The sequence below is a fragment of the Archocentrus centrarchus genome, unplaced genomic scaffold (assembly GCF_007364275.1).
Source record: "Archocentrus centrarchus isolate MPI-CPG fArcCen1 unplaced genomic scaffold, fArcCen1 scaffold_41_ctg1, whole genome shotgun sequence".
NCBI lineage: Eukaryota > Metazoa > Chordata > Actinopteri > Cichliformes > Cichlidae > Archocentrus > Archocentrus centrarchus.
In genome coordinates this window covers 2,646,218-2,667,288 of record NW_022060267.1, presented here as the reverse complement: position 1 = coordinate 2,667,288, position 21,071 = coordinate 2,646,218, and the positions used below count along the sequence as shown (strand labels likewise).

General features: G+C 48.8%; 1 pseudogene; it reads right to left on the bottom strand.

The window, feature by feature from the left end:
• Positions 1 to 21,071, bottom strand: part of LOC115777000 (disks large homolog 4-like) — a 48,193-nt pseudogene that overhangs the window by 13,591 nt on the left and 13,531 nt on the right.

The following is a 21,071-nucleotide window of genomic DNA, read 5'->3' as shown; positions in this document are numbered from 1 at the left end:
TCTGCTGGAGCTCCTTCCTGTCTTCTTCTGTGGTGTTTGAGAGCACTGACTGCAGTTCATATTCTTGGATCAGCTGGATATTAATTATGTAAATGTGTTTGGAGACGTTCTCACTATGGTGGACTGAAGCTGCTCTTCTCACTGGATCTGTGCTGAGTCTTTGTGTCCACCCTGTCCTCTCTGAAACACCTCCGCAATCACCATCATCACCACCATCCTCATCATCACAGAGTAAGTACAGGAATAACTGCAGCTGAGGTGACTCATGTAATTATGAATGTCTCTGCTGACAGCTGCGCCTCTGTGAGCAGATCTGAGGCCTCGCTGATTAAACTTCAGGTTCGCTGGTTTGATTTCTAAAAGGAGCGGGCGGCGGCTAAAAATAACCCGCTGATGTCAGCCGGGTGGAGTTTATTCTGGGGGGGTGAAGGCAGCTTTTAAACTCAGAGTGACAGCTTCTAAAAACAGAGCAGAGAGGAGCTATTTGTGGAGCCTGCAGAGGGACCGAGAGTGCTGCTCACTGTGTGTGTGTGTGTGTATGTGTGTGTGTGTCTGTGTGTGTGTTTGTATCTGTGTGTGTGTCTGTGTGTGCACTCACCCTCTCCAGTGTGATCTCCTCGTACTCCAGCTCTCCCTCTGATCCGTTCATCTGTAAAAAACACAAACACACACACAAAGGGTTAAATCCCATCCCAGCATCTCTCTGCTCGTCACCACGGCAACTCCATGGTAACAGCTGTTGAGCCCTCAGGGGGCTGGTTACCTAGGCAACTGTAACTGTAACTATAGCGACAACTCTCATATCATCTGCTTCATGCAGTCATGAGCACTTGGAGACACGGTTATTACATCACTTCCTGCTGAGGCGACCACGGGGCGGGGGGGGGGGGGGGGGGGGGGGGGGGGTTCGTTAGAGTCCATCAGTAAACAAACAGGTCGTCATGGTTACACCGAGGCTCACCTGAACATTGTGAACAAACACATTAATGCAGCTGTTAACATCACATCTGTGAAAACCTGTGCTTCATCCATCCATCCGTCCATCCATCCATCCATCCATCCACCCACCCATCCATCCATCCATCCATCCATCCATCCATCATCTACCCATCCACCCATCCATCCATCCATCCACCCACCCATCCATCCATCCATCCATCCATCCATCATCTACCCATCCATCCATCCATCCATCCATCATCCATCATCTACCCATCCATCCATCCATCCATCCATCCATCCATCCATCCTCTTCATCACTCATCCAGGTCAGGGCTGCTGGGGGTGGAGCCTATCCCAGCTGTCAGCACATTTCTGTACATGTGACTGTTCACACTGTAAATACAAACAGTACTTCCTTCATTTCAGTGCCCTCACACTGAGCTGTGAGTATCTGTATGTATCTGTGAGTATCTGTGTGTATCTGTGAGTATCTGTGAGTATCTGTGTGTGTCTGTGAGTATCTGTGTGTGTCTGTGAGTATCTGTGAGTGTCTGTGTGTATCTGTGAGTATCTGTGTGTATCTGTGAGTTTCTGTGAGTATCTGTGTGTGTCTGTGAGTATCTGTGAGTGTCTGTGTGTATCTGTGTGTATCTGTGTGTGTCTGTGAGTATCTGTGTGTGTCTGTGTGTGTCTGTGAATATCTGTGAGTGTCTGTGTGTCTGTGAGTATCTGTGTCTGTGAGTATCTGTGAGTATCTGTGTGTATCTGTGAGTATCTGTGAGTATCTGTGTGTGTCTGTGAGTATCTGTGTGTATCTGTGTGTATCTGTGAGTATCTGTGTGTATCTGTGAGTATCTGTGTGTATCTGTGTGTGTCTGTGTGTGTCTGTGAGTATCTGTGTGTGTCTGTGAGTATCTGTGTGTATCTGTGTGTGTCTGTGTGTGTCTGTGAGTATCTGTGTGTATCTGAGAGTACCTGTGAGTATCTGTGAGTTTCTGTGAGTATCTGTGAGTATCTGTTTGTATCTGTGTGTATCTGTGAGTATCTGTGAGTATCTGTGAGTATCTGTGTGTATCTGTGTGTATCTGAGAGTATCTGAGAGTATCTGTTAGTTTCTGTGAGTATCTGTGTGTATCTGTGAGTATCTGTGAGTATCTGTGTGTATCTGTGAGTATCTGTGAGTGTCTGTGTGTATCTGTGAGTATCTGTGTGTATCTGAGAGTATCTGTGAGTATCTGTGTGTATCTGTGAGTATCTGTGAGCATCTGTGTGTATCTGTGTGTGTCTGTGTGTGTCTGTGAGTATCTGTGTGTGTCTGTGAGTATCTGTGTGTATCTGTGTGTGTCTGTGTGTATCTGTGAGTATCTGTGAGTATCTGTGTGTATCTGAGAGTATCTGTGAGTGTGTATCTGTGAGTATCTGTGTGTATCTGTGAGTATCTGTGTGTATCTGTGTGTATCTGTGAGTATCTGTGTGTATCTGTGAGTATCTGTGTGTATCTGTATGTATCTGTGTGTATCTGTGTGTATCTGTGAGTATCTGTGTGTATCTGTATGTATCTGTGAGTATCTGTGAGTATCTGTGAGTATCTGTGTGTATCTGAGAGTATCTGTGAGTGTGTATCTGTATGTATCTGTGTGTATCTGTGTGTATCTGTGAGTATCTGTGTGTATCTGTGAGTATCTGTGTGTATCTGTATGTATCTGTGTGTATCTGTGAGTATCTGTGTGTATCTGTATGTATCTGTGTGTATCTGTGTGTATCTGTGAGTATCTGTGAGTATCTGTGAGTATCTGTGAGTGTGTATCTGTATGTATCTGTGTGTATCTGTGTGTATCTGTGAGTATCTGTGTGTATCTGTGAGTATCTGTGTGTATCTGTATGTATCTGTGTGTATCTGTGAGTATCTGTGTGTATCTGTATGTATCTGTGTGTATCTGTGTGTATCTGTGAGTATCTGTGTGTATCTGTGAGTATCTGTGTGTATCTGTGTGTATCTGTGTGTATCTGTGAGTATCTGTGTATATCACAGCTGTGCAGATGTTTCATGAAGCTGATGGTGAATCTGTGGTTTTGTAGCACTCAGTTTGTGTATTTGTGTACTTTCTGATTAGAGCAGACACAGAGGCAAACAGCTGCTGCAGAGGCAGGTGATCAGGTGATGGTCAGGTGATTACTGCAAATATTCCTGCAGTCTGCAGCCAATCAGGAGCTGCTGCAGGAAACACCTGGAAAATACACCATTACTGTAAACTGGGACCAGCAGAGAGACATCCATGTTCTTCCACCTGTACATGTCAGAGTCAGGAGATCCTGGAGCCTAGCCCAGCTGTCAGTGTTTGGTCCACCTGGACAGGTAACCGGCCGATCACAGGGCTACCACAGTTATGCTAACATGTGGTTAGTCTGTAGGAGGAAGCTGGAGCACTGAAACAGTGATGCAGTGGTTCAAATCCAGCCGGCATGTTCTCCCTGTTCCTGTGGGTTCTCTCTGGGTTCTCCGCCTTCCTCCCACAGCCCAAACACGTGCATGTCAGGTTAGCTGCTGATCTAAACTGGCAGCAGGTGTGAATGTTTGTCTGTGACATACTGGCCACCTGTACAGGTGCTCCCTACTTCTCAGCCACTGCAGCTGGGATAGGATCCACTGCCCTGTGACCCTGAGCTGGATAACCAGGAAAAAAGGCATCATTAGATTTTCTTTTCTTTTTGAGTGTTTTTTAAATTTCAGTTTAGATGCTTTACAATGTTCAGCTCTGATTTAAATAGGCGCAGGGAGGGGCAGTCATCTGTAGCTCATCTAATGGATGGTTTCAGAGGGGGGTTGAGGCTCAGCAGGTAGAGTAGATCATCCACTAATCAGAAGGTTGCTGGTTTGATTCCTGCCTGCTCCAGTCTGCATGCCAAAGTATCCCTGGGCAAGATACTGAACTAAAGCTGTTCTCCAATGCAACCATCGGTGTGTGAGTGTTAGATAGTCAGCACTAAGCTGTAGAAGTTGTGTGATGGGTAAATGCTCAGCCAGAGTAGAACGAGTCCATCTGCTGTTCAGGGTCAGCTGATCCAGCTCTAACTGTAAGCTAACATTGTCCCGCCCTTTGACCTCTGAGTGCTGCTGAAGGGAACTCTCAGTGTCTCAGCTCACTGAGATGTTCATGTTTCTGTGGGGGGGCTCTTTGTGTCCCAGCATGACTGTCCCAGTGCACAGTGAGCTCCATAAAGGCCGGCTGAGTCTGGTGTGGAAGAACCTGGCTGACCCCACAGAGCTCTGACCTCAGCCCATCAAACACCTCTGGATGAACTAGCACAGGGTCCACCATCAGAGTCTGACCTCACAAAGGCTGTTCTGTATGAAGAGACTGTGAACTTCCCACAGGACAGGAAGCTGTTCCAGCTGCACGCAGGGACATCCTAACAGCTGCTGCAGGTGAGACCCACAGGTGAGTGGGTGCTTCTGTCTGTACAGGGTACCTTTGAAGGATAACTGGTTATTAATCTGTCTGTATAAGCTGTCAGTCATTAAAGCTGGACCCTCTGAGTGAAGCTGCAGACCTTTAAATTACAAACAAGTTAAATATTAATATTCTCAGTGAGCTCTGGGTGCTCTCAGCTTTTCTTTCTACACATGGATCACTTCTTTCTCTGCCTGGCACTGAACCTGCAGGGGCAAAGGTCATAACCTCCTGGGTCCTGTTTGGATCCACAGGGTAGGACAGACTAGCAGGACTCCACCTCAGCAGCACCTGCAGTTTGTTCTGCTCATGAAGCCAAACTGAAGCGTCTCAGATATTCTCTGTGATGAGCAGCTATCAGCTCCAAACCTGTGACTGTGACTAACAGAGTGTTACTGCAGATCAGTGCAGCACAAACACATCAGCTGTGGCTGCATGATGTTCACATGAGCAGTTATCCAGTGTTAAACAGCTGCTGCAGAGGCAGGTTCATCCTCTCACTCTCAGCACCATCAGGTTCAGGTGGTCCTGCAGCCAAACAGCAGCTGGAACACCAGCATCAGTGTTTCCTCTGAAGGTAAATCATGTTTCGGAGGGCAAAGACTGTAACTGTCTGCTGAGGGGTCAAAGGTCCTTTAATCTGCATACTGTAGTTAAATAAGGAGTAATTGAAGCTCTGGGTTCACATGTTTGCAGAGAGATAAATGAGCTGATCAGCAGGAGTTAGATCCAGAGCCCCAGTCTGCTGATAGGACGATGAACCAATGACCTCTGACCTGAACACCTCAGAGATGTGAGCATCATTTACAGGTGATGCAGCAGGAAAAACCTTCCTGATTATCCAGGATATTCCCACCAGTAATGGAATATTAATCATACATAAGTGTTTTTATGTGTCACACAGACGGCCGTCCTGCCTCAGTGACCCTGCTTCCTGTTTCCTGCATCTGCATCAGTGAGCTCTGAACACTAGATCATCTTTTACATGGACTCAGAATGAGCTGATGCTGCCCTCACACTGCTGAGCTGGGTTTGTGGTCCCCTCCATCACTGAGGGCCAACCTGCACCCGCACCAGGCTGTTGAACTTTGACCCTGCAAGAGTCTGATGAGGACCAGTGTGAAGAGCTGAGCAGAACCAGAATCAAACCCAGAGCACTCCATGAACCATCACCTGATCCAGGCCAGTGTTTGAGGACCTCAGAGAGGCTGACAGACACTCACTCATACCAGTGCAGATGAATCTTTAGTTTATGGTCCTCAGCTTCAGCCAGTGTGTCTCTGTTCTCCTTAGATTACTGTACATGCAGGAACATAACATCACCCAGAGTCTCATCCCTGCCTGCAGATCATATGTTTATAGAGATGAGGACCTCAGCAGCTGCATCCTGGACCACCAGCAGCCCTCCACACATGAGTGAGACTAAACTACTGAAAGACTCAAACCACAGACCTGAGCTCAGTCCAAACCTGAGGAACCATGAAGGCCACAGGTGGAGAGAGGCTGTCCTACACCTCAGAGGCCTAGAGGCTGGAGAAACATGAGACTGATTCATCATGAAGTGATCAGACGTCCATGTTTCAGCCACACAGTCTTCATGGTGCTGGATGGTGAGTATGATCCCACACTGAGGTCTGCATCTTCAGAGTTACTGAGGAAGAGCAGCAGCTTTACTCTCTGTAGCTCTGTGACAGATGAAGCCTGAGCAGGAAGAAATCTCTGCTTTCATGAACCTGCAGTCTCTGAGGTCACCTGACCGCTGACAGGAGCACCTGCTGTGATGTAATGATTCTAGTATATCCACTGTAGCTCCACCCACCTCAGTCTGAGCCTGTGATTGGACAGCAGACTATAATGTGACAGTAGCCAGTGTGACAGCACAGTACATGTGACCCTGTAACCCTGCAGTCACCATGACAACAGGTTACATGATGGTGGACTGTCAGACAGCAGGGATACCTGACAGCACCTGATGAGCTTGTTTGTGTGAATCATAAAGTGTGTTGTGTTCTTATTACAGCTGAGTGTGTATCATCATCCTGAGCTGCAGGTCGTCTCTGTGGAAACCAGAGCTGCAGCAGGTAAAGATGCTGCAGTTCATTTAGTCGGTGCTGATGAAGCCTCAGTGTTCTGCTAATGGTACTCAGTGAGCTGTGAGGGAATAACTGTAATAATCAGTGTTCATGTACAGTCAGTGTTTGTGTGACGCGCTCAGGACGAGTTATGAACATCAAACATGTAGAATCAGGCAGAAACAGGCTGAGGACTGAAACACCGTGTGTGTGTGTGTGTGTGTGTGTGTGTGTGTGTGTGTGTGTGTGTGTGTGTGTGTGTGTGTGTGTGTGTGTGTGTGTCAGTGTGTCAGTAACACACTGAACTGTGTTTGAGTCCCTGAAGGCCTGAGCAGCTGTCAACACTACAACACACACTTCACTTCATTCAGTTCATCTCTGGAGAATCTGCAGCTTCAATACAGTTATATAACGGGGGAGGGGGGGGGGGTTTGTTTCATAAACCTTTATTTACAACTGAAGCTGTTTCTCAAAATAGAAAACAACTTAATTTAGAAACCAGAGAATAATTAAATCAGCAGAGGAGAGACTGACCACAGATCCAGCAGCAGAGCTCCTGCAGCTGAACTCTATGACTGCAAACATTCCCAGAGATCCCGGCTGTCTTCATCACTCCATGATATTCAGATCCAGCCCTCAGCCGAGCTGCTGCTCAGCTGAGGACCACGGTCCAAATATAAGGAGACAAAAGGAAACCTGTTCTTCCAAAGCCTGAAACCAGAGAGGACGTAGACGACTGCAGATGAGGTTCCTCTGCTGTCCTGTTCCAGTGTCCTCCCACCACCACACTCAGTCTGATCACACTGATTCAGGAAGTCCTAAACTCAGTCAAAGCCTTCCACCCAGCCTGAGCCCTCACTGGGAGCACAGAGATCTCAGAAATAGAAAGATGCCCCTGAATCTTTGCTCTTCCTGTCCCTGTGGTAGAACTAATATCAGCATTAATCTGTGGAGGAAACACAACAGCGACCCCAGCAGAAACCCCTCTCTGTCTCTGTCCTCATCACTGTGCGTCTCCTGAAGAAGAACTGTTTGTTTTTGTGTGATCATCTCTAAAGTACCTGCTCCTTACTGCTGGTCCCTCCCTCCACTAACACAGAGCTGACCCTCACCCTCTGCATGAAGGATGGAGACAGGAAGATGATGCAGCAGCTGGAGGAGACAGTAGAAGAGCACTGCTCTCATCCACACACTCGTAACCTCTGTGAACCCTTCATGACCCCCTCTGAGCTTCTCTCTCACACTCGTCATGTTTATCAGACAGAAACATGTTTTTATCTAACAGGTCCAAACAAACTGTCCTCTGCAGTCAGCACATGTTCCTCTGCATTTGAGTAAGTCACATTTATTTATATGGCACATTTCACAGATAGAAATCACAAAGTGCTTCACAATAAAAGATAAAAAGTAAAAGTATAACAATATAAATCAACAGAATCCAGCAAGAACAAGTTCATTAAAAGCTTGTCTGTATAAAAATGTCTTCAGCTGCTTTTTAATAGTCAGTGGAGTCTGTGCAGCGTGAAGATGGAGGAAGAGAATCCCTGAAAGGTCTGAGCCCCACGAGCTTGGAGCTGAGTGGGTGGGGCCAACAGTAACCTTTGAACTGATGATCTAAGAGCTTGGGATAAAGAATGAGCAGCTCAGAGATGTACTGGGGAGCTTGATCATGTGAGGCTTATTACAACCTCTCAGCCAGACCCTCCATCAACAAACTCCCAGCATGCACCAGAGGGAGTGTGTTCCAGTTCTCTGTGCAGTAATTAAAGCTCCTCCTCATTTCCCCTGACAGCTCTCTCTCTCTCTCTCTCTCTCTCTCTGTGTTTCTGAGTCGATGTCTCTCGGCCGCACAGCGAGCACAGACCGAGCTCCCTGAGCTGCTCACAAAGGTCACAACCATCCACAGCTCCACATCCATCAGTGCTGTGAAGGAGCAGCTCGGCGTGCGGAGCCCACAGATGTTATTATGGGCTGTACAGGCTGAAGATGAGACACCCTGCATCTTCATCACCATGACACTCCCAGCACAGCTGTTCCTGTGAACCTGCTTCATGTTTCTGAGTGAGTGAGCCTGTGGAACATCTCAGAGGTTCACAGCAGAACCCTTTAGGCTCCACAGGAACCGTGAGGAACATTAAAGCTGCTGTAGGTCCACAGAAGCAGCAGCTCTAACAGACTGAGAGCACACACCTCCACCAACATGAACCAGCTGTGCTCCTCTGCACTGAGGTCCACCACACCTGCACTCTCTGATTGAATCTAGATTTAGAAAAGGCAGAAGCAGCAACATCTGAGCAGCTCACAGTAAACTACAAACACTACAGATGGCACTGTGCAAAAGTCTGGAGCCCTCATGTATTCATGTGCTGCTTGCAGCATCCAGGCTTTCATAAACATGATGAGCAGGCATTATCTCCTGAGTGCACGAGTGTTATCATTCAGCCAAGGCTCAGCTCTGTGTCTAACAGCTTTAAAAATATTTCAATGAGAAATGGACAACCCAGAAATAACAAGGTCCAGGTGTGTCCAAGATAATGTTTGTTAAAGACTGAAACAGCAGCTGTTTCTGCTGTCATGGACGTGTTTATGGAGGCCTTTCTGTGGCTGCAGCAGCGTCCCCTGAAACACTCAGCTTCTCTGCTGTCAGATCCTCTCCTGCCAGTTCAGGACCTCTTCATGTGGTCATGTGCTGCACAGCGGCAGCAGCTGCTCACATGCTCAGAGCACTGCCCCTCAGCAGGCTTCCAGGAGTTAGCCAATCACAGAATCAAGAAGTTTGGGAGGGACAGGAGCTGATAGAGCTTGTTTCAGAGCTGAGAGGTGCACCAGGGTCACATAGAGCAGGAGTACTGTGGGTGATGCAGAGCTGCCCTATCAGAGCTCCAGGATAAGATCCAGATGTTCATGGTGAAGCCCACGCTGTGCTGTGGGGGTCAGCTGTGAGGTGAAGACTGTGATGAAGAGCTGAAGGACTTCCAGGAAACTGAGATATTTTTATCATGAAGACAACAAACATCTGTTGTCAGGTAACAGCCTGTGATCACTGCAGTCACACCAACACACCAGCAGCAGGTGGAGGAACATCCACCCAGGCTCAGAGGCTCTGTCCTCACCCAGCAGAGCAGCATCTGTAACTGTGACGAGCCACACACAGACTCACAACACCCACACACCTCAGTGTGTCTGAGGCTGATGGGAGATGGAGTTTATTACATGATGGAGCAAAATGGGTTAGTATGGTCACAGCGGGGCAGGTGTGACCCCCACCTCACTGCACACACACCTGTAGAGGAGCCCTGTGAGTCACCTGGGAGAGCATCCTCACTCAGAGGGAGGGGTTAATACAAAGGGGCGGGTCTGAACCCAAACCACCATCTTTGGAGAAGCACCTGAACCGAGTGACACACACACACACACACACACACACACACACACACACACACACACACACACACACACACACACACAGTTTTAGGACTGTTCCTGTACTGAGGGCTCTTGTTCCCACAAACGCATCGCGCTGCCTTCATGATCCACTCTCTGCTCAGAGAGGTGAGGATGAGGAGCTGTGTGAGGTGATGATGGTGCTGATGAAAGCCTCTCCATGCAGGGTAACGGAGTGGTTGTCATGACAGCAGTATTCAGTGATGTTTTCTAGAAACAGAATCCAGATGTGCTGATGTCATCACATCTGCCTCTGACAAAACCCTGCTCACACCCCCCCCCAACCCTCCACTTACAGTTACTCAAACTTCACCCTGGTTACCACATGAGTGCCCCCGCCAGAGGCCCCGCCCCCTCCCCGTGGAGCCAATGGCGTGCTAATGAGGCTATGAAATGGAAGGTGTCCTACCATCATCCTCTGCCGGTGCCTCTTGGCTCTCCTCACGTTGTTGATGAATCTTCTTCCCATCTTCTTGGCGTACCACACGGACACAAACATCACTTCCTGTCTCCCCCTCCTCAGGAGTGCCGAGGTTACATAAAGAGCGGCGATGGAGTGACGGATGAATAATTAACGGCGAGGGGGGAGGAAGAGAGAGGAGGAGGAAGGTCGCGCTCAGCAGAAACCTGTGAAGCCCGCGAGGTGTCGAGGTATCCCGGCCGCCTTAACGAAGCGCAGAGGCATGACTGACAGCTCGACACATCACCGCCATCCGCGCGCACCGGACAGAGGGGGGGAGGGGTAAACGGTGAGAGTCGCCGCTGATGGAGAGAAACGAGACGGAGAGAGAACGAGCCTCTGAAAGGAGAGAGAGAGGATGCTCATCACTCCCTCTGTCAGCCCTCCTTCCTCCCCCGCTCTCTCTCTCTCTCCTCGCTCCACCCTCCTAACGCTCCACTGCACAGCACCCCCCACCTCTCTCTCTGTGTCTCTGGGTCTCTCTACCTCCCCCCCTCGCTCTCTGAAGGAATCCCCTCCCCTCTGTGATGTCACTGGGCCATTAGCCGAGCAGATAAAGGAGGAAGATGAAGAGGAGGAGGAAGAGAAGAGGGGACATGAAGAGGGGGGGGGGGGGGGGGGGGTAAATGAATTCTTACAAAAAGAAGGAATTCAGCAAACACACACACACACACACACACACAGACACACACACGGGCTAATACTGTTGCCATAGCAACACCCCCTTCTTCCCGTAGCTCCCCCCCTTTCTGCCATTCTTGCTGTTGCCATGGTGACGGTCAAGCGAGCGAGAGAGAGAGAGAAAAGCAGAGGATGCATCAGAGTCAGAGTGGGCACAGCAGCCCACGCCTCAGTGTGTCCGTGTGTGTGTGTTACTGTGTGTGAGTGTTACTGCATGTGTGAGAGTGTTACTGTGTGTGTGTGTGTGTGTGTTACTGCATGTGTGTGAGTGTTACTGTGTTACTCTGCATGTGTGTGTGTTACTGTGTGTGTGTGTGTGTGTGTGTGAGTGTTACTGCATGTGTGCGAGTGTTACTGTGTGTGTGTGTGTGTGTGTTACTGCATGTGTGTGAGTGTTACTGTGTGTGTGTGTGTTACTGTGTTACTCTGCATGTGTGTGTGTTACTGTGTGTGTGTGTTACTGTGTGTGAGTGTTACTGCATGTGTGCGAGTGTTACTGTGTGTGTGTGTGTGTGTGTTACTGCATGTGTGTGAGTGTTACTGTGTTACTCTGCATGTGTGTGTGTTACTGTGTGTGTGTGTTACTGTGTTACTTTGCATGTGTGTGTGTTACTGTGTGTGTTTGTGTGTGTTACTGCATGTGTGTGTGTCTTTGTGTTACTGCATATGTGTGTGTTACTGTGTGTGTTACTGTGCATGTGTGTGTTTCTACATGTGTGTGTGTGTTACAGTGTGTGTGTGTTTCTACGTGCGTGTGTGTTACTGCATGCATGTGTGAGTGTGTGAGAGTAATTAGAGCTCCCTGCAGGCTGCCCCCCCCTAATAGCAGAGGGATGACTGACCCCAGACCTGCTGCTGAGATCTCAGTGCTCCCACAGACCTGCCCAGATCTGACCTGGGATCTGCTGTTGGGCAGCACTGTGACAGTTGAGGATCAGATCATATGGATGTAACAGGACCTCCCACGTCCTCCTCTGTGCTCCTTGAGAGCCCTTAAAACCTTTTCAAGGACCCTGGAACCTCTGTGGTGGCCCCTAGACTCTTTTAAAGGCAGAATAGCCTCTTTAACACTCCATAACTTCCAAGGACCTTTTGATTCCTTGTCTCAGACTCTTATAACCTCCTAAATGTTCACTAAATCCTCATAAGTACCTTCCAGGACATCCTCTCAAAGATCCCTATGACCTCCCCGTAACCTCCTAAGAGTTCATTCTGCCAGAGATTAGTGGAACATTTCCAGTGATCTTAAACAAGTTTCCAAGGACATGCAGAGCCACCCAAAACACTTGAGGAGTGCAGTACCCTCTTCATAACCTCATCTAGAAACCCTACAAGGTCCTCAAGGAACTGGAACCTGGCCAAGGACCTCTGGAACCTCCCCAAGGACACTGTGAACCTCCTCCGGCCCACCACAGCCTCCTCACAGACCTTTGGGATTCCTCAGAGATTATTGGTGTGTGGTATTACTGAGAGTTAGCTCAGCAAAAGTAAAGTGAGTGTAAAGGCTGAATGAGTCTCTGCACACAGCCTGCAGACTGACACCTGTCACTGTGACAGTTAGACAGCAGCACTCAGGATGGCGTTTCCTTTACACACTTCATACATCAGACTACTGCACCACGCCGCTGCCCACCCTACCTGCTTAATTATCTCCTGTGTGTCTGCAGGACAGGAGGCAGATGGACGCTCATTAAACACAGAGAGAGGGTCAGAGCTGCAGGCTGGCTGATGCTGCCCCCTGTTGGTCAAATGAAGAGCTGCAGCCAAATTCACACACAGCTCTTAAATCAGCTCCTCAGGAGCTCCTCAGTGAGCTGTGTCTGTGTCTTTGTATCATTGTCCCTCTGTTACTCCACCAAAGTGTGTAAAGTTGGACCAAATCATGATGACCTGTTACATTAATGTAACTCTGTGTGTGAGTGTGTGTGTTCATACGTACTGTGATTGCAGCGGGGTGTGTGTATCCGTCCAGGTGTGCGTGGCTCAGCTCGGCGCTGCGTCCTTGGGTCATGTGACCGGGGCTGGGATCAATAGGTGGAGTTTCATCGTCTTGGTAACGGTACTTCTGCAGACACAGGGTTAGCATTAGCTATTAGCATCAGGATCCATCCATAAACATGACGATCAATAAGTAAGACCTATGATATCTGATCAAATGAGTGGCAGCTGTCTCACACCCCCTGGTGTTGTTTCTGTGTGTACCTCCTCAGAGAACTTCACCCAGGGGTCCCTGCAGCCTTCATAATGATGACTCCAAAGTCCTGGAGGACACCTAAACGTTCCTCTAACACTGTCTGAATCTCCTCAGACTATCCCACAGATTCCCGGAGGCCCTCTGGAACCTTCTCAAGAACCCCACAGGACTCACACCAACCTCCATGGGTTTCTCCAACAGATCCCAGACCATCTCAAAGCTACTAAGAATCTCACCAAGTAACTCTTGAAGCTCCTCGAGGATCTCTAAAACATCTCCAAGGACCATCACACCATCATTCAAAGACCTGTTAAAGAAGGCTGTTGCCTTACATCTCCCTCAGGTCACAGCTGAGAACTGGCTGATTATTTTATAAACATAATTAATTATGACTGATTACACCAAAGTGACTCATCTTCACATCAGTCATTTATATTTATGCTGCAGAACGAATACATCTTCATCACAACCAGGAGGAAGGAAGGAAGAAAGGAAGTGAGGGAGGAGCATGAGAAGGACAGAAGGAAGGAAAGGAGCAGCAGAGGGAGCAGAGGTGGATAGGAAGGAAGGAAGGAAGTGAGGGAGGAGCATGAGAAGGACAGAAGGAAGGACAGGAGCAGCAGAGGGAGCAGAGATGGATAGGAAGGAAGGAAGTGAGGGAGGAGCATGAGAAGGACAGAATGAAGTACAGGAGCAGCAGAGGGAGCAGAGATGGATAGGAAGGAAGGAAGGAAGGAAGGAAGGAAGGAAGGAAGGAAGGAAGGAAGTGAGGGAGGAGCATGAGAAGGACAGAATGAAGGACAGGAGCAGCAGAGGGAGCAGAGATGGATAGGAAGGAAGGAAGTGAGGGAGGAGCATGAGAAGAACAGAAGGAAGGAAAGGAGCAGCAGAGGGAGCAGAGATGGATAGGAAGGAAGGAAGTGAGGGAGGAGCATGAGAAGAACAGAAGGAAGGAAAGGAGCAGCAGAGGGAGCAGAGATGGATAGGAAGGAAGGAAGTGAGGGAGGGAGGAGCATGAGAAGGACAGAATGAAGTACAGGAGCAGCAGAGGGAGCAGAGGATGATGGTAGTTGTTGGAAAGTAGAGAATGAGAGGCAGAGATGGGGATGCGGTTGCCATAGTAACAGGAAGGCGCTGAGAGCCTCCGTTGCCTGGCAGCTGACATCACTGTGGGGAGGCGGAGCCACGCTTGATTCATAAAGATGGAGAAAGACACACGGGGTTTTAACCTGTTCTTACCCATCAGCCTCAGCGGAGGCTCGCTCACCTGTCTGTGGTTTCAAGCGTCTGTTATCCTCAGAGTGTGGAGCTAATCTGGAGTCTATATAAAGCTCAGCAGACTCATTAAAGACAGGAAGGAGACTCAGGAGAAGCGGCGACCCCTGACCTCTGACGAGCTGACAGGCTCAGTGTGGATGTGAGCGTCTATAAAACCCCGGCTGGTTAAAACCCGCTGACGTGCTGCTGGAAACGTGCCCGCTCATAATTACAGGCTGTGTTTACACGCCTGTGTGTGACTGACATGTAGCCCGCAGCCCTGCAGGCAGCACACACACACACACACACACTGTCACACACAGTCTCACACACACACACTGTTACACACACAGTCTCACACACACACACTGGAAACAGATTTCCTCTGTAACACAGTCACACCGATACTCTGTCTTATTTATCCTCCCGTTCCTCAGAGCAGACGCTGATGGAGGACTCTGTTCTGACAGACTCACAGGGTCACTTTTCCTGCCACACTGAACTCAACAAACTTGTGAGAGACACACAAACACAGGCTCAGAGCAGCTGCAGTATTTCAGACCAAAAACGAACCTGCTCCCTCCTGTTCCTGCAGTCACACCTGTAAATATCTGACAAACAGGTGTTAATGAAGCCCATCATTTACCAGCACACCTGTATGTGCTAGACCAAACTCAGGCTTTAGGTGCACGTCTCCAGGCTCAGAGGAATCAGTCACAGTAAACATTTGAATCCCACCTCTAAGGGGTCAGTAGTAGGCTTCTGAGAGCTCTGCAGAGGTGTGGGCTCCACTTAAAGCTCTTTTGTAGTCTGATCTTCAGCATGTTCTGGCAGGTGAGTCATGGACAGGTGAGGCATGTGAGAGGTTCAGAAAAGACTGAGTAAGAAAGAAGCATCATTATAGAGGCCGACCAGCAGAAAGACCACTCCAACAGTGAAGTGTGTGTGTGTGGGGGGTCTCTTTGTCTTATTATCCACAGCTCATGTTCATGAGTCATCAGCAGGACATCAACAAAAGGTGTGCAGGAGTGGAGAGGACGACACTCTGCTCTCCAAACAGGATGACGTGGGTTAGCGGCTGGATGAGACCAGGACAGAAGGTCCAAACAAAGGAAGCTCCTCTCTGTGAGTCACAGCTGTGATGTAAGGTCACAGTTTGGGCCTGCATCCATGATGGTTCACCATTTTACCCTCTGTTAAATGGATTTAAGTGAGATCAAAGTAATCACTTCATCATCCATGCAGAGACGTTACTGAAGATCCAGTCCTGCAGCTCTCTCCTCCATCACTGATGACTTTTCTGATGGCTTCATGTGCTGAGGTGATGGAGGAGCAGCCGCAGACTGGAGAAGGTGTGCAACAGCTGGAGGAACATCTGCCTGGCCTCTCTGAGAGTTTGAGTCTATTAGAGGTAAAGATGGTGATGGTTCAGCTCTCTGAGCACCACCATCAGAGACTGCAGCACCTCAGCATGTAGAGGATGGAGGAGAGGGGTCAGTTTATCTGTGGGGCACAGTTACAACCAAACAGCTTCACAGGCAGCCAAAAATAAAACCTATAAAAGGTTTTAGTTTGAACTGAAGGCAGAGAGGAGACAGGAGCACAGCTCTGAGATGAAATGAGGATGACTCCAGCAGCAGATGAAGCTCCCTCACCTCCATTTTAAGTCTGGATCTTGGAGCATTGAGGATCATCGATGACCTCAGTGCTCTGACAGGACTGTGACCATGAATCAGACACACACAGCACTGCCAGCCTGTTCACAGACCCACAACATGTTCACAGCCATCCTGAAGCTGAAACTGGAGGAGCGTGCTCACGTTTTCTCGTCCCTATGAAAAGTCCAGCAGCAGCTTTCTGGACCAGCTGAAGCCGAGGAAGAGCTGAGCACAGGAAGGATTACAGTCATACTGTTTTTTCACAATAAGAGCATGAAAGACTCTTTATAAGAAAGACAGAGCTTCACATCAGCGAGCAGAGCAGGAACCACTGCAGGAATCAAACCTGACACCATCTGAGGAGGTGCTTTAAATGAGCTTCTAACCACTGCACCCAGACAGTGACAGGACAGTGGGACAGGTGAGCACTGATGCACAGGTGAGCACTGACGCACAGGTGAGCACTGACGCACAGGTGAGCACTGATGCACAGGTACGCACTGATGCACAGGTGAGCACTGATGCACAGGTGAGCACTGATGCACAGGTGAACACTGACGCACAGGTGAGAACTGACACACAGGTGAGCACTGACACACAGGTGAGCACTGACACACAGGTACGCACTGACGCACAGGTGAGCACTGATGCACAGGTACGCACTGATGCACAGGTACGCACTGACGCACAGGTGAGCACTGATCCACAGGTACGCACTAACGCACAGGTGAGCACTGATGCACAGGTGAACACTGATGCACAGGTGATCACTGACGCACAGGTGAACACTGACACACAGGTGAGCACTGACACACAGGTGAGTGGGCCATCACGGGGCTCAGTCCCAGTCTGGTCTGAGCTGTTTTCTGATGTTTTCCTTTCAAACTAACTGCTGTCCAACGAGGAGTGAGTGCAGCAAAAGACTCTATATGAATACACAAGACCTCAGTGTGTGTGTGTGTGTGTGTGTGTGTGTGTGTGTGTGTGTGTGTGTGTGTGTGTGGGTCCATTAGCAGCACTGATGCAGCTAAAGATAGAAGAAGCTATTTCTGATCCAACACATCATCTGTAGAAATAGAAGAATATCACAGCAGTGATGGAGGCCAGCAGAACACAGGAAGTATCAGACAAAATAAAACACACCATCAGAGCAGGTGGAGCTGTGTGTGAGAAGGTTCAGGTCCAAACCAGGACTGATAAATATGTTAGTGAAGAGTGTGAGGAAACCAAACACCCTCCACACTCAGATCAGCTGTAGACCCTTATTTCTAAACCTGCCTGGAAACAGTGGCCCAAACATCCCTCTGCAGCCAGCTCAGGTCCTCAGTACAGTCTTCTTCACAGCCTCCTACAGAGCTCCACCCTTTAACCCAGAGCGCTCCATCTGTGGCTCTGAGAGCACGACTCTGACTCCATCATCAAACACTGTGTGTGCTGAATCCCTCAGAGAGGTGTCTGTGTATGACAGTATGAGAATACAATGTGTACTTCAACGCACTCGGTTGACCTCAGTTGGGGGGGGGGGGGTCCTTCACCTCTTTCCTCTCTGTTTATACTCCACTCTGTATGTAATCATTAGTTATTATTAATCTCTGGCTCTCTTCCACAGTGTGTCTCTGTCCTGTCACTCTCAGCCCCACAGCAGACTGTTTCACCTGTTCACTGTGTTTTTGTCCACTCTCTGGGATCACAGCAGGTCACTGTTAAAGGGAGTTTTTCCTTCCCACTGTCACCAGGTGCTGCTCACAGGGGGGCGTCTGATTTCTACACCCTTTGAAAGACGGGTCGTATCATGTGAACAGCCTCGGTGAGCAGGCAGCGTGATTTGAAGTGTACGCTCAATGACCCGAGACCTGTTCACCCTACACTTACCTGACTTCACGGAAAAATAGCTCATGACCAAAGGTCATAGGTTAGGACTGTATATGAGGTCACTGGGGTCAAGGTCAAGGTCAGTGTCCAGTCAATAACTAGAGGACTGTTTGGCCTGCTCATAGCAGACTACATGGGGAAATAATTTATGACCAAAACACACCTGGGCTTGTATCAGGGGTCACTGGGGTCAAGGTCTGATTTCCATCAGACTTGGTGAAAATGCTTGTTGCCATGATTTGTGGCCATGATTCGATTACCAGAAAGATCAGTGAAGCACCTTGAGACTGCTCACAGGTGTATCCTGGCTCAGCACACACACACACACACACACACACATACACACACACACACTGAGGTGTATCCTGGCTCAGCAGGTGGAGCTGCTGATGGAGATGAGATCAAAACAAAAGCTCCGCCCTCAGTTTGTTAATAGATGGATGACATCACCCTGTTCACAGGACACTGTGCTTCTGATAGCTAAAAATACATTGAATGTATAATAACTCTACAGGTGAGTGCAGTACTGCAAGTACTCTATGATCCAGTACAGTACTGTACACTGTGATCTGATAATCTATATGAGATATAAGTGTCCAATGATAAGCAGTTAGGAATGGATGGATATTATAACAACATTACACTATACCATCGTACAACACAATGAGACCACACAGCCTGACACCAGCTGCTGTGAGAGTGCTGATTGGTTAAAGACTGAGTGACCCTCAGTGATGAAGCAGCTGACCGCTCTGCTCTCAGGTGTTTTCTACCTCTCAGGTGTCCTGGAGTCTAATTTACTAATTATTTAAACAGATGATTCAGACACATGTTCACACTGAGCCCCGTCTAATGTGTGAGGTTAAATACTGACCACACAGAGGTGTTTAAGGTGGTCTTTAAGGTGGTATTTAAGTGGTTGGTGTCACAGCATCTCGGGATAAACAGGGTTCAACATGTTTCACCACCAGGAAACATTTAAATAATAAATTACTTCATGTACTTCCAGCCTAATCTGTATGACACAGTTTATGAATACACTTAGATTATAATGTAAATGTGCTGACTGCAGGCTGCAGGTACACTGTAACACCAACAGTATTCACACACATGAACCTGAGTACCATCCATCATTAATCCAGAGGGTTTACCATGATGTGGTCCACCCTGTGCAGCTGGAACAGCTTCAAGCTTCAGTTCTTGAGCTGATCTGAAGGCCACATGAAGGTTGGAGGTCTGCAGTCATTGACTCTGCAGAAAGTTGGTGACCTCTGTGCCCTATGACCCTCAGCATCCACTGACCCCTGTCTGTGATTTTGAGTGGCCTACCACTTCATGGCTGAGTTGCAGTTGTAGAAGCAGTCTGCATGCTGAGGTGCTTGGTTTATACACCTGTGGAAGTGACTGGAACACCTGGACTCAGTGATTGGATGGTGAGTTTAGGCAGTATAGTGTATCTGTGTGACAGATGTAACGACCCAGCAGCCTCTGCACACAGAGTCAGTCTGACTTCATTTATCTGAGCCTCACATTTACACTCTGCAGGTCCTCATCAGGGCTGTGACTGTGAGAACAGTGAAGCACTCATTAGTGAACCTGTCTGCCTCACAGGTGAACTCAGACAGGTCAGCAGATCATCCACCCAGCATTCTGCTGGACCCTGAAGAGCTGGACCCTGAAGAGCTGCTGCTCTGCACTGATGAAGAACATGTTTACCCAGGATTCCTGCTATTAACTAACAACACTTGTTCAACTTCAACCCTTCCAGTCAGGGCGTACTGTCACCTGTCACATTAGCACAACTGCACTTTGCATTACCATAGTTGTGCGATGGTTGGTCCTATCAGAAAAGTTCACATGGTTTGTGAAACCTGAGAGATGGAGGTTCAGAGCCAACATGTGCTTATTACACTGATGCTGCTGCAGGAAGTGAACCTGAGTGTGAGAGCGGTGGAGGCGTGGACATGTACTGAGTACTACACTTACATGTATTTCAAACATGTCAGCAACGACACGCTTGGAGTCTAAACACACCACAATACACACACAACACAATGTGACATCAGATGATGTAATGTGATGATGATGAGCTGATTCAGAGGGAGGTTGATGCTCTGTCACGCTCACAGTACCTGGATCAGGGTTCCAGCAGTTAATCACCAGGTGGGCGGAGTTACTGTCGCTCCAGGTGTTAGAATTTCACCTGTTCACTATCAGAACTGTTCGCTATTACCACAGTTAGCAAGCGGGCCATGCTAATAGCAACAGCACGTGGCTGTCTGACCACCTGTGTGTCATTAGTCTCATCAGTATAAAGGGAGCAGCTCCTGCTTCCAGTCGGCTTCTCAGAGCTGACTGTCGTCTCAGTGAAACCTTACAGTCTGAACAGCTCCTGCCCTACTTTGGCTAACCTCCTGCTCCCAGAAGCTGGAGCTCTGCTCCAAGACCCTCACTGGAAACCCACCACTCACCTGCCACCTGCCTGCTCACCCTCCAATGGTAATCAGCGCCTCGCGGCCCGCCTCCAGAACCTTCACGTCCTGCAGTTTGGAAATCAGTGCGATACGAGATTCTCCAGGACCTCCTACTGGGGGAGTTTCTGGATTTCAGATAAATGTAACATGAAGACCTCGTACTCACAGTCGTACAGAGGTGTACGGTTACTGCACGACTTTCAGACCCGGTTTCACCCGATCTGTCCGTCCTAACGATGTTCCTGAGGTTCACACTGCCACACAACAGGTGATCCTGCCAAACCGTCCTGTAGCACTGACGGTCACCATCACGTTACTCACAGCTTCTCTAACACTCGTTAGCTTCCTGGATCAGGGCGGGCACGCCGCCGGGCGCCACACATCAAGGTGACAGTGCAGTTTAACACGCGACCTGTTGCACTGTGACTGCCGCCGTCCTCCCAAAGCGAGCCTGAGTCTGAGGAAACGTGACCGTCTCTGAGACAGCAGCACATGTGAGCCTCGACATGTGACACGCTGATTCCACATGTGCTCAGCATCCAGCACACGGCCCTGCTCACAGCTG